Genomic DNA, 14,198 nt, shown 5'->3' on the forward strand with positions numbered 1-14,198 from the left:
TAGTCCTCACTTACAGTCTTTCTACACTAATTTTTAACTGTATAAACATGGATTCCTAATATTTCAAAGCAAATTCAAGTGAAAACGCTCGGTAAAGAGGCCAGAGTTTTAAATATTATCAGTTTTCTGGTCATTTCCCTGCTCCACGGGTAATGTCAGTGATTGAAAACGGCAGGGTATGTAGTAAAAACCTACTTACTTTTATTTCAAGTGCTTATTACAAGTTTTAAATCATTTCTGGAAACTCTAAATGCGTATTTTAAAAGTTATACAACAATTAGACAGTTTTCTTACAATATGTACTGGAACCATCAGGATATTAACTTTTTCACCAAAAAGACGCTCGAGAAATTCGGCCTCAATTGTAAACATAAGCAGTATAGTCCTCACTTACAGTCTTCCTACACTAACTTTGAGCTGTATAAACTTGAATTTGTAGTATTTTAAAGCAAATTCAAGTGAAAACGCTCTGTAAAGTGGCCGGAGTTGTAAATATTATCAGTTTTCCGGTCATTTCCCTGCTTTCCACGGGTAATGTCAGTGATTGAAAACGGCAGGATATGTAGTAAGAACCTACTTACTTTTATTTCAAGTGCTTATTACAAGTTTGAAATCATTTCTGGAAACTCTAAATGCGTATTTTAAGACTTATACCGCAATTAGACAGTTTTCTTACAAGTATGTACTGGAACCGTCAGGATATTAACTGATACACCAAAAAGACGCTCAAGAAATTCCGCCTCAATTGTAAACATAAGCAGTATAGTCCTCACTTACAGTCTTTCTACACTAATTTTGAGCTGTATAAACATGGATTCCTAATATTTGAAAGAAATTCAAGTGAAAACACTCCCTAAAGTGCCCGGAGTTGTAAATATTTTCAGTTTTCTGGTCATTTCCCTGCTTTCTAAGGGATATGTCAGTGATTGAAAACGGCAGGGTATGTAGTAAGGACCTACTTACTTTTATTTCAAGTGCTTATTACAAGTTTAAATCATTTCTGGAAACTCTAAATGCGTATTTTAAGAGTTATACCACAATTAGACAGTTTTCTTACAAGTATGTACTGGAACCGTCAGGATATTAACTTTTTCACCAAAAAGACGCTCGAGGAATTCGGCCTCAATTGTAAACATAAGCAGTATAGTCCTCACTTACAGTCTTTCTACACTAATTATGAGATGTATAAACATGAATTCCTAATATTCATGTGAAATTCAAGTGAAACCACTCCCTAAAGTGCCGGGATTTGTAAATATTTTCAGTTTATTGGTCATTTCCCTGCTTTCCACGGGTAATGTCAGTGATTGAAAACGGCAGGAAATGTAGTAATAATCTACTTACTTTAATTTCAAGTGCTTATTACAAGTTTGAAATCATTTCTGGAAACTCCAAATGCGTATTTTAAGAGTTATACCACAATTAGACAGTTTTCTTACTAGTATGTACTGGAACCATCAGGATATTAACTTTTTCACCAAAAAGACGCTGGAGAAATTGGGCCTCAATTGTAAACATAAGCAGTATAGTCCTCACTTACAGTCTTTCTACACTAATTTTGACCTGTATAAACATGGATTCCTAATATTTTAAATCAAATTCAAGTGAAAACGCTCCGTAAAGTGTCCGGGGTTGTAAATATTATCAGTTTTCTGGTCATTTCCCTGCTTTCCACGGGTAATGTCAGTGATTGAAAAAGGCAGGAAATGTAGTAATAATCTACTTACTTTAATTTCAAGTGTTTATTACAAGATTTTAATGATTCCTGGAAACTCTAAATGCGTATTTTAAGAGTTATACCACAATTAGACAGTTTTCTTACAAGTATGTACTGGAACCGTCAGGATATTAACTGATTCACCAAAAGGACGCTAGAGAAATTCGGCCTTCATTGTAAACATAAGGAGTATAGTCCTCACTTACAGTCTTTCTACACTAATTTTTAACTGTATAAACATGGATTCCTAATATTTCAAAGCAAATTCAAGTGAAAACGCTCGGTAAAGAGGCCAGAGTTTTAAATATTATCAGTTTTCTGGTCATTTCCCTGCTCCACGGGTAATGTCAGTGATTGAAAACGGCAGGGTATGTAGTAAAAACCTACTTACTTTTATTTCAAGTGCTTATTACAAGTTTTAAATCATTTCTGGAAACTCTAAATGCGTATTTTAAAAGTTATACAACAATTAGACAGTTTTCTTACAATATGTACTGGAACCATCAGGATATTAACTTTTTCACCAAAAAGACGCTCGAGAAATTCGGCCTCAATTGTAAACATAAGCAGTATAGTCCTCACTTACAGTCTTCCTACACTAATTTTGAGCTGTATAAACTTGAATTTGTAGTATTTTAAAGCAAATTCAAGTGAAAACGCTCTGTAAAGTGGCCGAGGTTGTAAATATTATCAGTTTTCCGGTCATTTCCCTGCTTTCCACGGGTAATGTCAGTGATTGAAAACGGCAGGATATGTAGTAAGAACCTACTTACTTTTATTTCAAGTGCTTATTACAAGTTTGAAATCATTTCTGGAAACTCTAAATGCGTATTTTAAGACTTATACCGCAATTAGACAGTTTTCTTACAAGTATGTACTGGAACCGTCAGGATATTAACTGATACACCAAAAAGACGCTCAAGAAATTCCGCCTCAATTGTAAACATAAGCAGTATAGTCCTCACTTACAGTCTTTCTACACTAATTTTGAGCTGTATAAACCTGATTCCTAATATTTGAAAGCAAATTCAAGTGAAAACGCTCTCTAAAGTGGCCGGAGTTGTAAATATTATCAAATTTCTGGTCATTTCCCTGCTTTCCACGGGTAAAGTCAGTGATTGAAAACGGCAGGGTATGTAGTAAGAACCTACCTACTTTTATTCAGGGCTTATTACAAGTTTAAATCATTTCTGGAAACTCTAAATGCGTATTTTAAGAGTTATACTACAATTAGACATTTTCTTACAAGTATGTACTGGAACCATCAGGTTATTGACTGATTCACCAAAAAGACGCTCGAGAAATTCGGCCTCAATTGTAAACATAAGCAGTATAGTCCTCACTTACAGTCTTTCTACACTAATTTTGAGCTGTGTAAACATGGATTCCTAACATTTGAAAGCAAATTCAAGTGAAAACACTTCCTAAAGTGCCCGGAGTTGTAAATATTTTCAGTTTTCTGGTCATTTCCCTGCTTTCTAAGGGTAATGTCAGTGATTGAAAACGGCAGGAAATGCAGTAATAATCTACTTACTTTAATTTCAAGTGTTTATTACAAGATTTTAATCATTCCTGGAAACTCTAAATGCGCATTTTAAGAGTTATACCACAATTAGACAGTTTTCTTACGAGTATGTACTGGAACCGTCAGGATATTAACTGATTCACCAAAAGGACGCTAGAGAAATTTGGCCTTAATTGTAAACATAAGGAGTATAGTCCTCACTTACAGTCTTTCTACACTAATTTTGAACTGTATAAACATGGATTCCTAATATTTTAAAGCAAATTCAAGTGAAAACGCTCGGTAATGAGGCCAGAGTTGTAAATATTATCAGTTTTCTTGTCATTTCTCTGCTCCACGGGTAATGTCAGTGATTGAAAACGGCAGGGTATGTAGTAAGAACCTACCTACTTTTATTTCAAGGGCTTATTACAAGTTTAAATCATTTCTGGAAACTCTAAATGCGTATTTTAAGAGTTATACCAAAATTAGACAGTTTTCTTACGAGTATGTACTGGAACCGTCAGGATATTAACTGATTCACCAAAAGGACGCTAGAGAAATTTGGCCTTAATTGTAAACATAAGGAGTATAGTCCTCACTTACAGTCTTTCTACACTAATTTTGAACTGTATAAACATGGATTCCTAATATTTTAAAGCAAATTCAAGTGAAAACGCTCGGTAAAGAGGCCAGAGTTGTAAATATTATCAGTTTTCTGGTCATTGCTCTGCTCCACGGGTAATGTCAGTGATTGAAAACGGCAGGGTATGTAGTAAGAACCTACCTACTTTTATTTCAAGGGCTTATTACAAGTTTAAATCATTTCTGGAAACTCTAAATGCGTATTTTAAGAGTTATACCACAATTAGACAGTTTTCTTACAAGTATGTACTGGAACCGTCAGGATATTAACTTTTTCACCAAAAAGACGCTCGAGGAATTCGGCCTCAATTGTAAACATAAGCAGTATAGTCCTCACTTACAGTCTTTCTACACTAATTTTGAGATGTATAAACATGAATTCCTAATATTCATGTGAAATTCAAGTGAAACCACTCCCTAAAGTGCCGGGATTTGTAAATATTTTCAGTTTATTGGTCATTTCCCTGCGTTCCACGGGTAATGTCAGTGATTGAAAACGGCAGGAAATGTAGTAATAATCTACTTACTTTAATTTCAAGTGCTTATTACAAGTTTGAAATCATTTCTGGAAACTCTAAATGCGTATTTTAAGAGTTATACCACAATTAGACAGTTTTCTTACTAGTATGTACTGGAACCATCAGGATATTAACTTTTTCACCAAAAAGACGCTGGAGAAATTGGGCCTCAATTGTAAACATAAGCAGTATAGTCCTCACTTACAGTCTTTCTACACTAATTTTGACCTGTATAAACATGGATTCCTAATATTTTAAATCAAATTCAAGTGAAAACGCTCCGTAAAGTGTCCGGGGTTGTAAATATTATCAGTTTTCTGGTCATTTCCCTGCTTTCCACGGGTAATGTCAGTGATTGAAAAAGGCAGGAAATGTAGTAATAATCTACTTACTTTAATTTCAAGTGTTTATTACAAGATTTTAATGATTCCTGGAAACTATAAATGCGTATTTTAAGAGTTATACCACAATTAGACAGTTTTCTTACAAGTATGTACTGGAACCGTCAGGATATTAACTGATTCACCAAAAGGACGCTAGAGAAATTCGGCCTTAATTGTAAACATAAGGAGTATAGTCCTCACTTACAGTCTTTCTACACTAATTTTTAACTGTATAAACATGGATTCCTAATATTTCAAAGCAAATTCAAGTGAAAACGCTCGGTAAAGAGGCCAGAATTTTAAATATTATCAGTTTTCTGGTCATTTCCCTGCTCCACGGGTAATGTCAGTGATTGAAAACGGCAGGGTATGTAGTAAAAACCTACTTACTTTTATTTCAAGTGCTTATTACAAGTTTTAAATCATTTCTGGAAACTCTAAATGCGTATTTTAAAAGTTATACAACAATTAGACAGTTTTCTTACAATATGTACTGGAACCATCAGGATATTAACTTTTTCACCAAAAAGACGCTCGAGAAATTCGGCCTTAATTGTAAACATAAGCAGTATAGTCCTCACTTACAGTCTTCCTACACTAATTTTGAGCTGTATAAACTTGAATTTGTAGTATTTTAAAGCAAATTCAAGTGAAAACGCTCTGTAAAGTGGCCGGAGTTGTAAATATTATCAGTTTTCCGGTCATTTCCCTGCTTTCCACGGGTAATGTCAGTGATTGAAAACGGCAGGATATGTAGTAAGAACCTACTTACTTTTATTTCAAGTGCTTATTACAAGTTTGAAATCATTTCTGGAAACTCTAAATGCGTATTTTAAGACTTATACCGCAATTAGACAGTTTTCTTACAAGTATGTACTGGAACCGTCAGGATATTAACTGATACACCAAAAAGACGCTCAAGAAATTCCGCCTCAATTGTAAACATAAGCAGTATAGTCCTCACTTACAGTCTTTCAACACTAATTTTGAGCTGTATAAACCTGATTCCTAATAATTGAAAGCAAATTCAAGTGAAAACGCTCTCTAAAGTGGCCGGAGTTGTAAATATTATCAAATTTCTGGTCATTTCCCTGCTTTCCACGGGTAAAGTCAGTGATTGAAAACGGCAGGGTATGTAGTAAGAACCTACCTACTTTTATTCAGGGCTTATTACAAGTTTAAATCATTTCTGGAAACTCTAAATGCGTATTTTAAGAGTTATACTACAATTAGACATTTTCTTACAAGTATGTACTGGAACCATCAGGTTATTGACTGATTCACCAAAAAGACGCTCGAGAAATTCGGCCTCAATTGTAAACATAAGCAGTATAGTCCTCACTTACAGTCTTTCTACACTAATTTTGAGCTGTGTAAACATGGATTCCTAACATTTGAAAGCAAATTCAAGTGAAAACACTTCCTAAAGTGCCCGGAGTTGTAAATATTTTCAGTTTTCTGGTCATTTCCCTGCTTTCTAAGGGTAATGTCAGTGATTGAAAACGGCAGGAAATGCAGTAATAATCTACTTCCTTTAATTTCAAGTGTTTATTACAAGATTTTAATCATTCCTGGAAACTCTAAATGCGTATTTTAAGAGTTATACCACAATTAGACAGTTTTCTTACGAGTATGTACTGGAACCGTCAGGATATTAACTGATTCACCAAAAGGACGCTAGAGAAATTTGGCCTTAATTGTAAACATAAGGAGTATAGTCCTCACTTACAGTCTTTCTACACTAATTTTGAACTGTATAAACATGGATTCCTAATATTTTAAAGCAAATTCAAGTGAAAACGCTCGGTAAAGAGGCCAGAGTTGTAAATATTATCAGTTTTCTGGTCATTTCTCTGCTCCACGGGTAATGTCAGTGATTGAAAACGGCAGGGTATGTAGTAAGAACCTACCTACTTTTATTTCAAGGGCTTATTACAAGTTTAAATCATTTCTGGAAACTCTAAATGCGTATTTTAAGAGTTATACCACAATTAGACAGTTTTCTTACAAGTATGTACTGGACCCGTCAGGATATTAACTTTTTCACCAAAAAGACGCTCGAGGAATTCGGCCTCAATTGTAAACATAAGCAGTATAGTCCTCACTTACAGTCTTTCTACACTAATTTTGAGATGTATAAACATGAATTCCTAATATTCATGTGAAATTCAAGTGAAACCACTCCCTAAAGTGCCGGGATTTGTAAATATTTTCAGTTTATTGGTCATTTCCCTGCTTTCCACGGGTAATGTCAGTGATTGAAAACGGCAGGAAATGTAGTAATAATCTACTTACTTTAATTTCAAGTGCTTATTACAAGTTTGAAATCATTTCTGGAAACTCTAAATGCGTATTTTAAGAGTTATACCACAATTAGACAGTTTTCTTACAAGTATGTACTGGAACCGTCAGGATATTAACTGATTCACCAAAAGGACGCTAGAGAAATTCGGCCTTAATTGTAAACATAAGGAGTATAGTCCTCACTTACAGTCTTTCTACACTAATTTTTAACTGTATAAACATGGATTCCTAATATTTCAAAGCAAATTCAAGTGAAAACGCTCGGTAAAGAGGCCAGAGTTGTAAATATTATCAGTTTTCTGGTCATTTCTCTGCTCCACGGGTAATGTCAGTGATTGAAAACGGCAGGGTATGTAGTAAGAACCTACCTACTTTTATTTCAAGGGCTTATTACAAGTTTAAATCATTTCTGGAAACTCTAAATGCGTATTTTAAGAGTTATACCACAATTAGACAGTTTTCTTACAAGTATGTACTGGACCCGTCAGGATATTAACTTTTTCACCAAAAAGACGCTCGAGGAATTCGGCCTCAATTGTAAACATAAGCAGTATAGTCCTCACTTACAGTCTTTCTACACTAATTTTGAGATGTATAAACATGAATTCCTAATATTCATGTGAAATTCAAGTGAAACCACTCCCTAAAGTGCCGGGATTTGTAAATATTTTCAGTTTATTGGTCATTTCCCTGCTTTCCACGGGTAATGTCAGTGATTGAAAACGGCAGGAAATGTAGTAATAATCTACTTACTTTAATTTCAAGTGCTTATTACAAGTTTGAAATCATTTCTGGAAACTCTAAATGCGTATTTTAAGAGTTATACCACAATTAGACAGTTTTCTTACAAGTATGTACTGGAACCGTCAGGATATTAACTGATTCACCAAAAGGACGCTAGAGAAATTCGGCCTTAATTGTAAACATAAGGAGTATAGTCCTCACTTACAGTCTTTCTACACTAATTTTTAACTGTATAAACATGGATTCCTAATATTTCAAAGCAAATTCAAGTGAAAACGCTCGGTAAAGAGGCCAGAGTTTTAAATATTATCAGTTTTCTGGTCATTTCCCTGCTCCACGGGTAATGTCAGTGATTGAAAACGGCAGGGTATGTAGTAAAAACCTACTTACTTTTATTTCAAGTGCTTATTACAAGTTTTAAATCATTTCTGGAAACTCTAAATGCGTATTTTAAAAGTTATACAACAATTAGACAGTTTTCTTACAATATGTACTGGAACCATCAGGATATTAACTTTTTCACCAAAAAGACGCTCGAGAAATTCGGCCTCAATTGTAAACATAAGCAGTATAGTCCTCACTTACAGTCTTCCTACACTAATTTTGAGCTGTATAAACTTGAATTTGTAGTATTTTAAAGCAAATTCAAGTGAAAACGCTCTGTAAAGTGGCCGGAGTTGTAAATATTATCAGTTTTCCGGTCATTTCCCTGCTTTCCACGGGTAATGTCAGTGATTGAAAACGGCAGGATATGTAGTAAGAACCTACTTACTTTTATTTCAAGTGCTTATTACAAGTTTGAAATCATTTCTGGAAACTCTAAATGCGTATTTTAAAAGTTATACAACAATTAGACAGTTTTCTTACAATATGTACTGGAACCATCAGGATATTAACTTTTTCACCAAAAAGACGCTCGAGAAATTCGGCCTCAATTGTAAACATAAGCAGTATAGTCCTCACTTACAGTCTTCCTACACTTATTTTGAGCTGTATAAACTTGAATTTGTAGTATTTTAAAGCAAATTCAAGTGAAAACGCTCTGTAAAGTGGCCGAGGTTGTAAATATTATCAGTTTTCCGGTCATTTCCCTGCTTTCCACGGGTAATGTCAGTGATTGAAAACGGCAGGATATGTAGTAAGAACCTACTTACTTTTATTTCAAGTGCTTATTACAAGTTTGAAATCATTTCTGGAAACTCTAAATGCGTATTTTAAGACTTATACCGCAATTAGACAGTTTTCTTACAAGTATGTACTGGAACCGTCAGGATATTAACTGATACACCAAAAAGACGCTCAAGAAATTCCGCCTCAATTGTAAACATAAGCAGTATAGTCCTCACTTACATTCTTTCTACACTAATTTTGAGCTGTATAAACCTGATTCCTAATATTTGAAAGCAAATTCAAGTGAAAACGCTCTCTAAAGTGGCCGGAGTTGTAAATATTATCAAATTTCTGGTCATTTCCCTGCTTTCCACGGGTAAAGTCAGTGATTGAAAACGGCAGGGTATGTAGTAAGAACCTACCTACTTTTATTCAGGGCTTATTACAAGTTTAAATCATTTCTGGAAACTCTAAATGCGTATTTTAAGAGTTATACTACAATTAGACATTTTCTTACAAGTATGTACTGGAACCATCAGGTTATTGACTGATTCACCAAAAAGACGCTCGAGAAATTCGGCCTCAATTGTAAACATAAGCAGTATAGTCCTCACTTACAGTCTTTCTACACTAATTTTGAGCTGTGTAAACATGGATTCCTAACATTTGAAAGCAAATTCAAGTGAAAACACTTCCTAAAGTGCCCGGAGTTGTAAATATTTTCAGTTTTCTGGTCATTTCCCTGCTTTCTAAGGGTAATGTCAGTGATTGAAAACGGCAGGAAATGCAGTAATAATCTACTTACTTTAATTTCAAGTGTTTATTACAAGATTTTAATCATTCCTGGAAACTCTAAATGCGCATTTTAAGAGTTATACCACAATTAGACAGTTTTCTTACGAGTATGTACTGGAACCGTCAGGATATTAACTGATTCACCAAAAGGACGCTAGAGAAATTTGGCCTTAATTGTAAACATAAGGAGTATAGTCCTCACTTACAGTCTTTCTACACTAATTTTGAACTGTATAAACATGGATTCCTAATATTTTAAAGCAAATTCAAGTGAAAACGCTCGGTAATGAGGCCAGAGTTGTAAATATTATCAGTTTTCTTGTCATTTCTCTGCTCCACGGGTAATGTCAGTGATTGAAAACGGCAGGGTATGTAGTAAGAACCTACCTACTTTTATTTCAAGGGCTTATTACAAGTTTAAATCATTTCTGGAAACTCTAAATGCGTATTTTAAGAGTTATACCAAAATTAGACAGTTTTCTTACGAGTATGTACTGGAACCGTCAGGATATTAACTGATTCACCAAAAGGACGCTAGAGAAATTTGGCCTTAATTGTAAACATAAGGAGTATAGTCCTCACTTACAGTCTTTCTACACTAATTTTGAACTGTATAAACATGGATTCCTAATATTTTAAAGCAAATTCAAGTGAAAACGCTCGGTAAAGAGGCCAGAGTTGTAAATATTATCAGTTTTCTGGTCATTGCTCTGCTCCACGGGTAATGTCAGTGATTGAAAACGGCAGGGTATGTAGTAAGAACCTACCTACTTTTATTTCAAGGGCTTATTACAAGTTTAAATCATTTCTGGAAACTCTAAATGCGTATTTTAAGAGTTATACCACAATTAGACAGTTTTCTTACAAGTATGTACTGGAACCGTCAGGATATTAACTTTTTCACCAAAAAGACGCTCGAGGAATTCGGCCTCAATTGTAAACATAAGCAGTATAGTCCTCACTTACAGTCTTTCTACACTAATTTTGAGATGTATAAACATGAATTCCTAATATTCATGTGAAATTCAAGTGAAACCACTCCCTAAAGTGCCGGGATTTGTAAATATTTTCAGTTTATTGGTCATTTCCCTGCTTTCCACGGGTAATGTCAGTGATTGAAAACGGCAGGAAATGTAGTAATAATCTACTTACTTTAATTTCAAGTGCTTATTACAAGTTTGAAATCATTTCTGGAAACTCTAAATGCGTATTTTAAGAGTTATACCACAATTAGACAGTTTTCTTACTAGTATGTACTGGAACCATCAGGATATTAACTTTTTCACCAAAAAGACGCTGGAGAAATTGGGCCTCAATTGTAAACATAAGCAGTATAGTCCTCACTTACAGTCTTTCTACACTAATTTTGAGCTGTATAAACATGGATTCCTAATATTTTAAATCAAATTCAAGTGAAAACGCTCCGTAAAGTGTCCGGGGTTGTAAATATTATCAGTTTTCTGGTCATTTCCCTGCTTTACACGGGTAATGTCAGTGATTGAAAAAGGCAGGAAATGTAGTAATAATCTACTTACTTTAATTTCAAGTGTTTATTACAAGATTTTAATGATTCCTGGAAACTATAAATGCGTATTTTAAGAGTTATACCACAATTAGACAGTTTTCTTACAAGTATGTACTGGAACCGTCAGGATATTAACTGATTCACCAAAAGGACGCTAGAGAAATTCGGCCTTAATTGTAAACATAAGGAGTATAGTCCTCACTTACAGTCTTTCTACACTAATTTTTAACTGTATAAACATGGATTCCTAATATTTCAAAGCAAATTCAAGTGAAAACGCTCGGTAAAGAGGCCAGAATTTTAAATATTATCAGTTTTCTGGTCATTTCCCTGCTCCACGGGTAATGTCAGTGATTGAAAACGGCAGGGTATGTAGTAAAAACCTACTTACTTTTATTTCAAGTGCTTATTACAAGTTTTAAATCATTTCTGGAAACTCTAAATGCGTATTTTAAAAGTTATACAACAATTAGACAGTTTTCTTACAATATGTACTGGAACCATCAGGATATTAACTTTTTCACCAAAAAGACGCTCGAGAAATTCGGCCTTAATTGTAAACATAAGCAGTATAGTCCTCACTTACAGTCTTCCTACACTAATTTTGAGCTGTATAAACTTGAATTTGTAGTATTTTAAAGCAAATTCAAGTGAAAACGCTCTGTAAAGTGGCCGGAGTTGTAAATATTATCAGTTTTCCGGTCATTTCCCTGCTTTCCACGGGTAATGTCAGTGATTGAAAACGGCAGGATATGTAGTAAGAACCTACTTACTTTTATTTCAAGTGCTTATTACAAGTTTGAAATCATTTCTGGAAACTCTAAATGCGTATTTTAAGACTTATACCGCAATTAGACAGTTTTCTTACAAGTATGTACTGGAACCGTCAGGATATTAACTGATACACCAAAAAGACGCTCAAGAAATTCCGCCTCAATTGTAAACATAAGCAGTATAGTCCTCACTTACAGTCTTTCAACACTAATTTTGAGCTGTATAAACCTGATTCCTAATATTTGAAAGCAAATTCAAGTGAAAACGCTCTCTAAAGTGGCCGGAGTTGTAAATATTATCAAATTTCTGGTCATTTCCCTGCTTTCCACGGGTAAAGTCAGTGATTGAAAACGGCAGGGTATGTAGTAAGAACCTACCTACTTTTATTCAGGGCTTATTACAAGTTTAAATCATTTCTGGAAACTCTAAATGCGTATTTTAAGAGTTATACTACAATTAGACATTTTCTTACAAGTATGTACTGGAACCATCAGGTTATTGACTGATTCACCAAAAAGACGCTCGAGAAATTCGGCCTCAATTGTAAACATAAGCAGTATAGTCCTCACTTACAGTCTTTCTACACTAATTTTGAGCTGTGTAAACATGGATTCCTAACATTTGAAAGCAAATTCAAGTGAAAACACTTCCTAAAGTGCCCGGAGTTGTAAATATTTTCAGTTTTCTGGTCATTTCCCTGCTTTCTAAGGGTAATGTCAGTGATTGAAAACGGCAGGAAATGCAGTAATAATCTACTTACTTTAATTTCAAGTGTTTATTACAAGATTTTAATCATTCCTGGAAACTCTAAATGCGCATTTTAAGAGTTATACCACAATTAGACAGTTTTCTTACGAGTATGTACTGGAACCGTCAGGATATTAACTGATTCACCAAAAGGACGCTAGAGAAATTTGGCCTTAATTGTAAACATAAGGAGTATAGTCCTCACTTACAGTCTTTCTACACTAATTTTGAACTGTATAAACATGGATTCCTAATATTTTAAAGCAAATTCAAGTGAAAACGCTCGGTAATGAGGCCAGAGTTGTAAATATTATCAGTTTTCTTGTCATTTCTCTGCTCCACGGGTAATGTCAGTGATTGAAAACGGCAGGGTATGTAGTAAGAACCTACCTACTTTTATTTCAAGGGCTTATTACAAGTTTAAATCATTTCTGGAAACTCTAAATGCGTATTTTAAGAGTTATACCAAAATTAGACAGTTTTCTTACGAGTATGTACTGGAACCGTCAGGATATTAACTGATTCACCAAAAGGACGCTAGAGAAATTTGGCCTTAATTGTAAACATAAGGAGTATAGTCCTCACTTACAGTCTTTCTACACTAATTTTGAACTGTATAAACATGGATTCCTAATATTTTAAAGCAAATTCAAGTGAAAACGCTCGGTAAAGAGGCCAGAGTTGTAAATATTATCAGTTTTCTGGTCATTGCTCTGCTCCACGGGTAATGTCAGTGATTGAAAACGGCAGGGTATGTAGTAAGAACCTACCTACTTTTATTTCAAGGGCTTATTACAAGTTTAAATCATTTCTGGAAACTCTAAATGCGTATTTTAAGAGTTATACCACAATTAGACAGTTTTCTTACAAGTATGTACTGGAACCGTCAGGATATTAACTTTTTCACCAAAAAGACGCTCGAGGAATTCGGCCTCAATTGTAAACATAAGCAGTATAGTCCTCACTTACAGTCTTTCTACACTAATTTTGAGATGTATAAACATGAATTCCTAATATTCATGTGAAATTCAAGTGAAACCACTCCCTAAAGTGCCGGGATTTGTAAATATTTTCAGTTTATTGGTCATTTCCCTGCTTTCCACGGGTAATGTCAGTGATTGAAAACGGCAGGAAATGTAGTAATAATCTACTTACTTTAATTTCAAGTGCTTATTACAAGTTTGAAATCATTTCTGGAAACTCTAAATGCGTATTTTAAGAGTTATACCACAATTAGACAGTTTTCTTACTAGTATGTACTGGAACCATCAGGATATTAACTTTTTCACCAAAAAGACGCTGGAGAAATTGGGCCTCAATTGTAAACATAAGCAGTATAGTCCTCACTTACAGTCTTTCTACACTAATTTTGACCTGTATAAACATGGATTCCTAATATTTTAAATCAAATTCAAGTGAAAACGCTCCGTAA

Source organism: Myotis nattereri (assembly GCF_964212035.1).
Source record: "Myotis nattereri genome assembly, chromosome: 6".
NCBI lineage: Eukaryota > Metazoa > Chordata > Mammalia > Chiroptera > Vespertilionidae > Myotis > Myotis nattereri.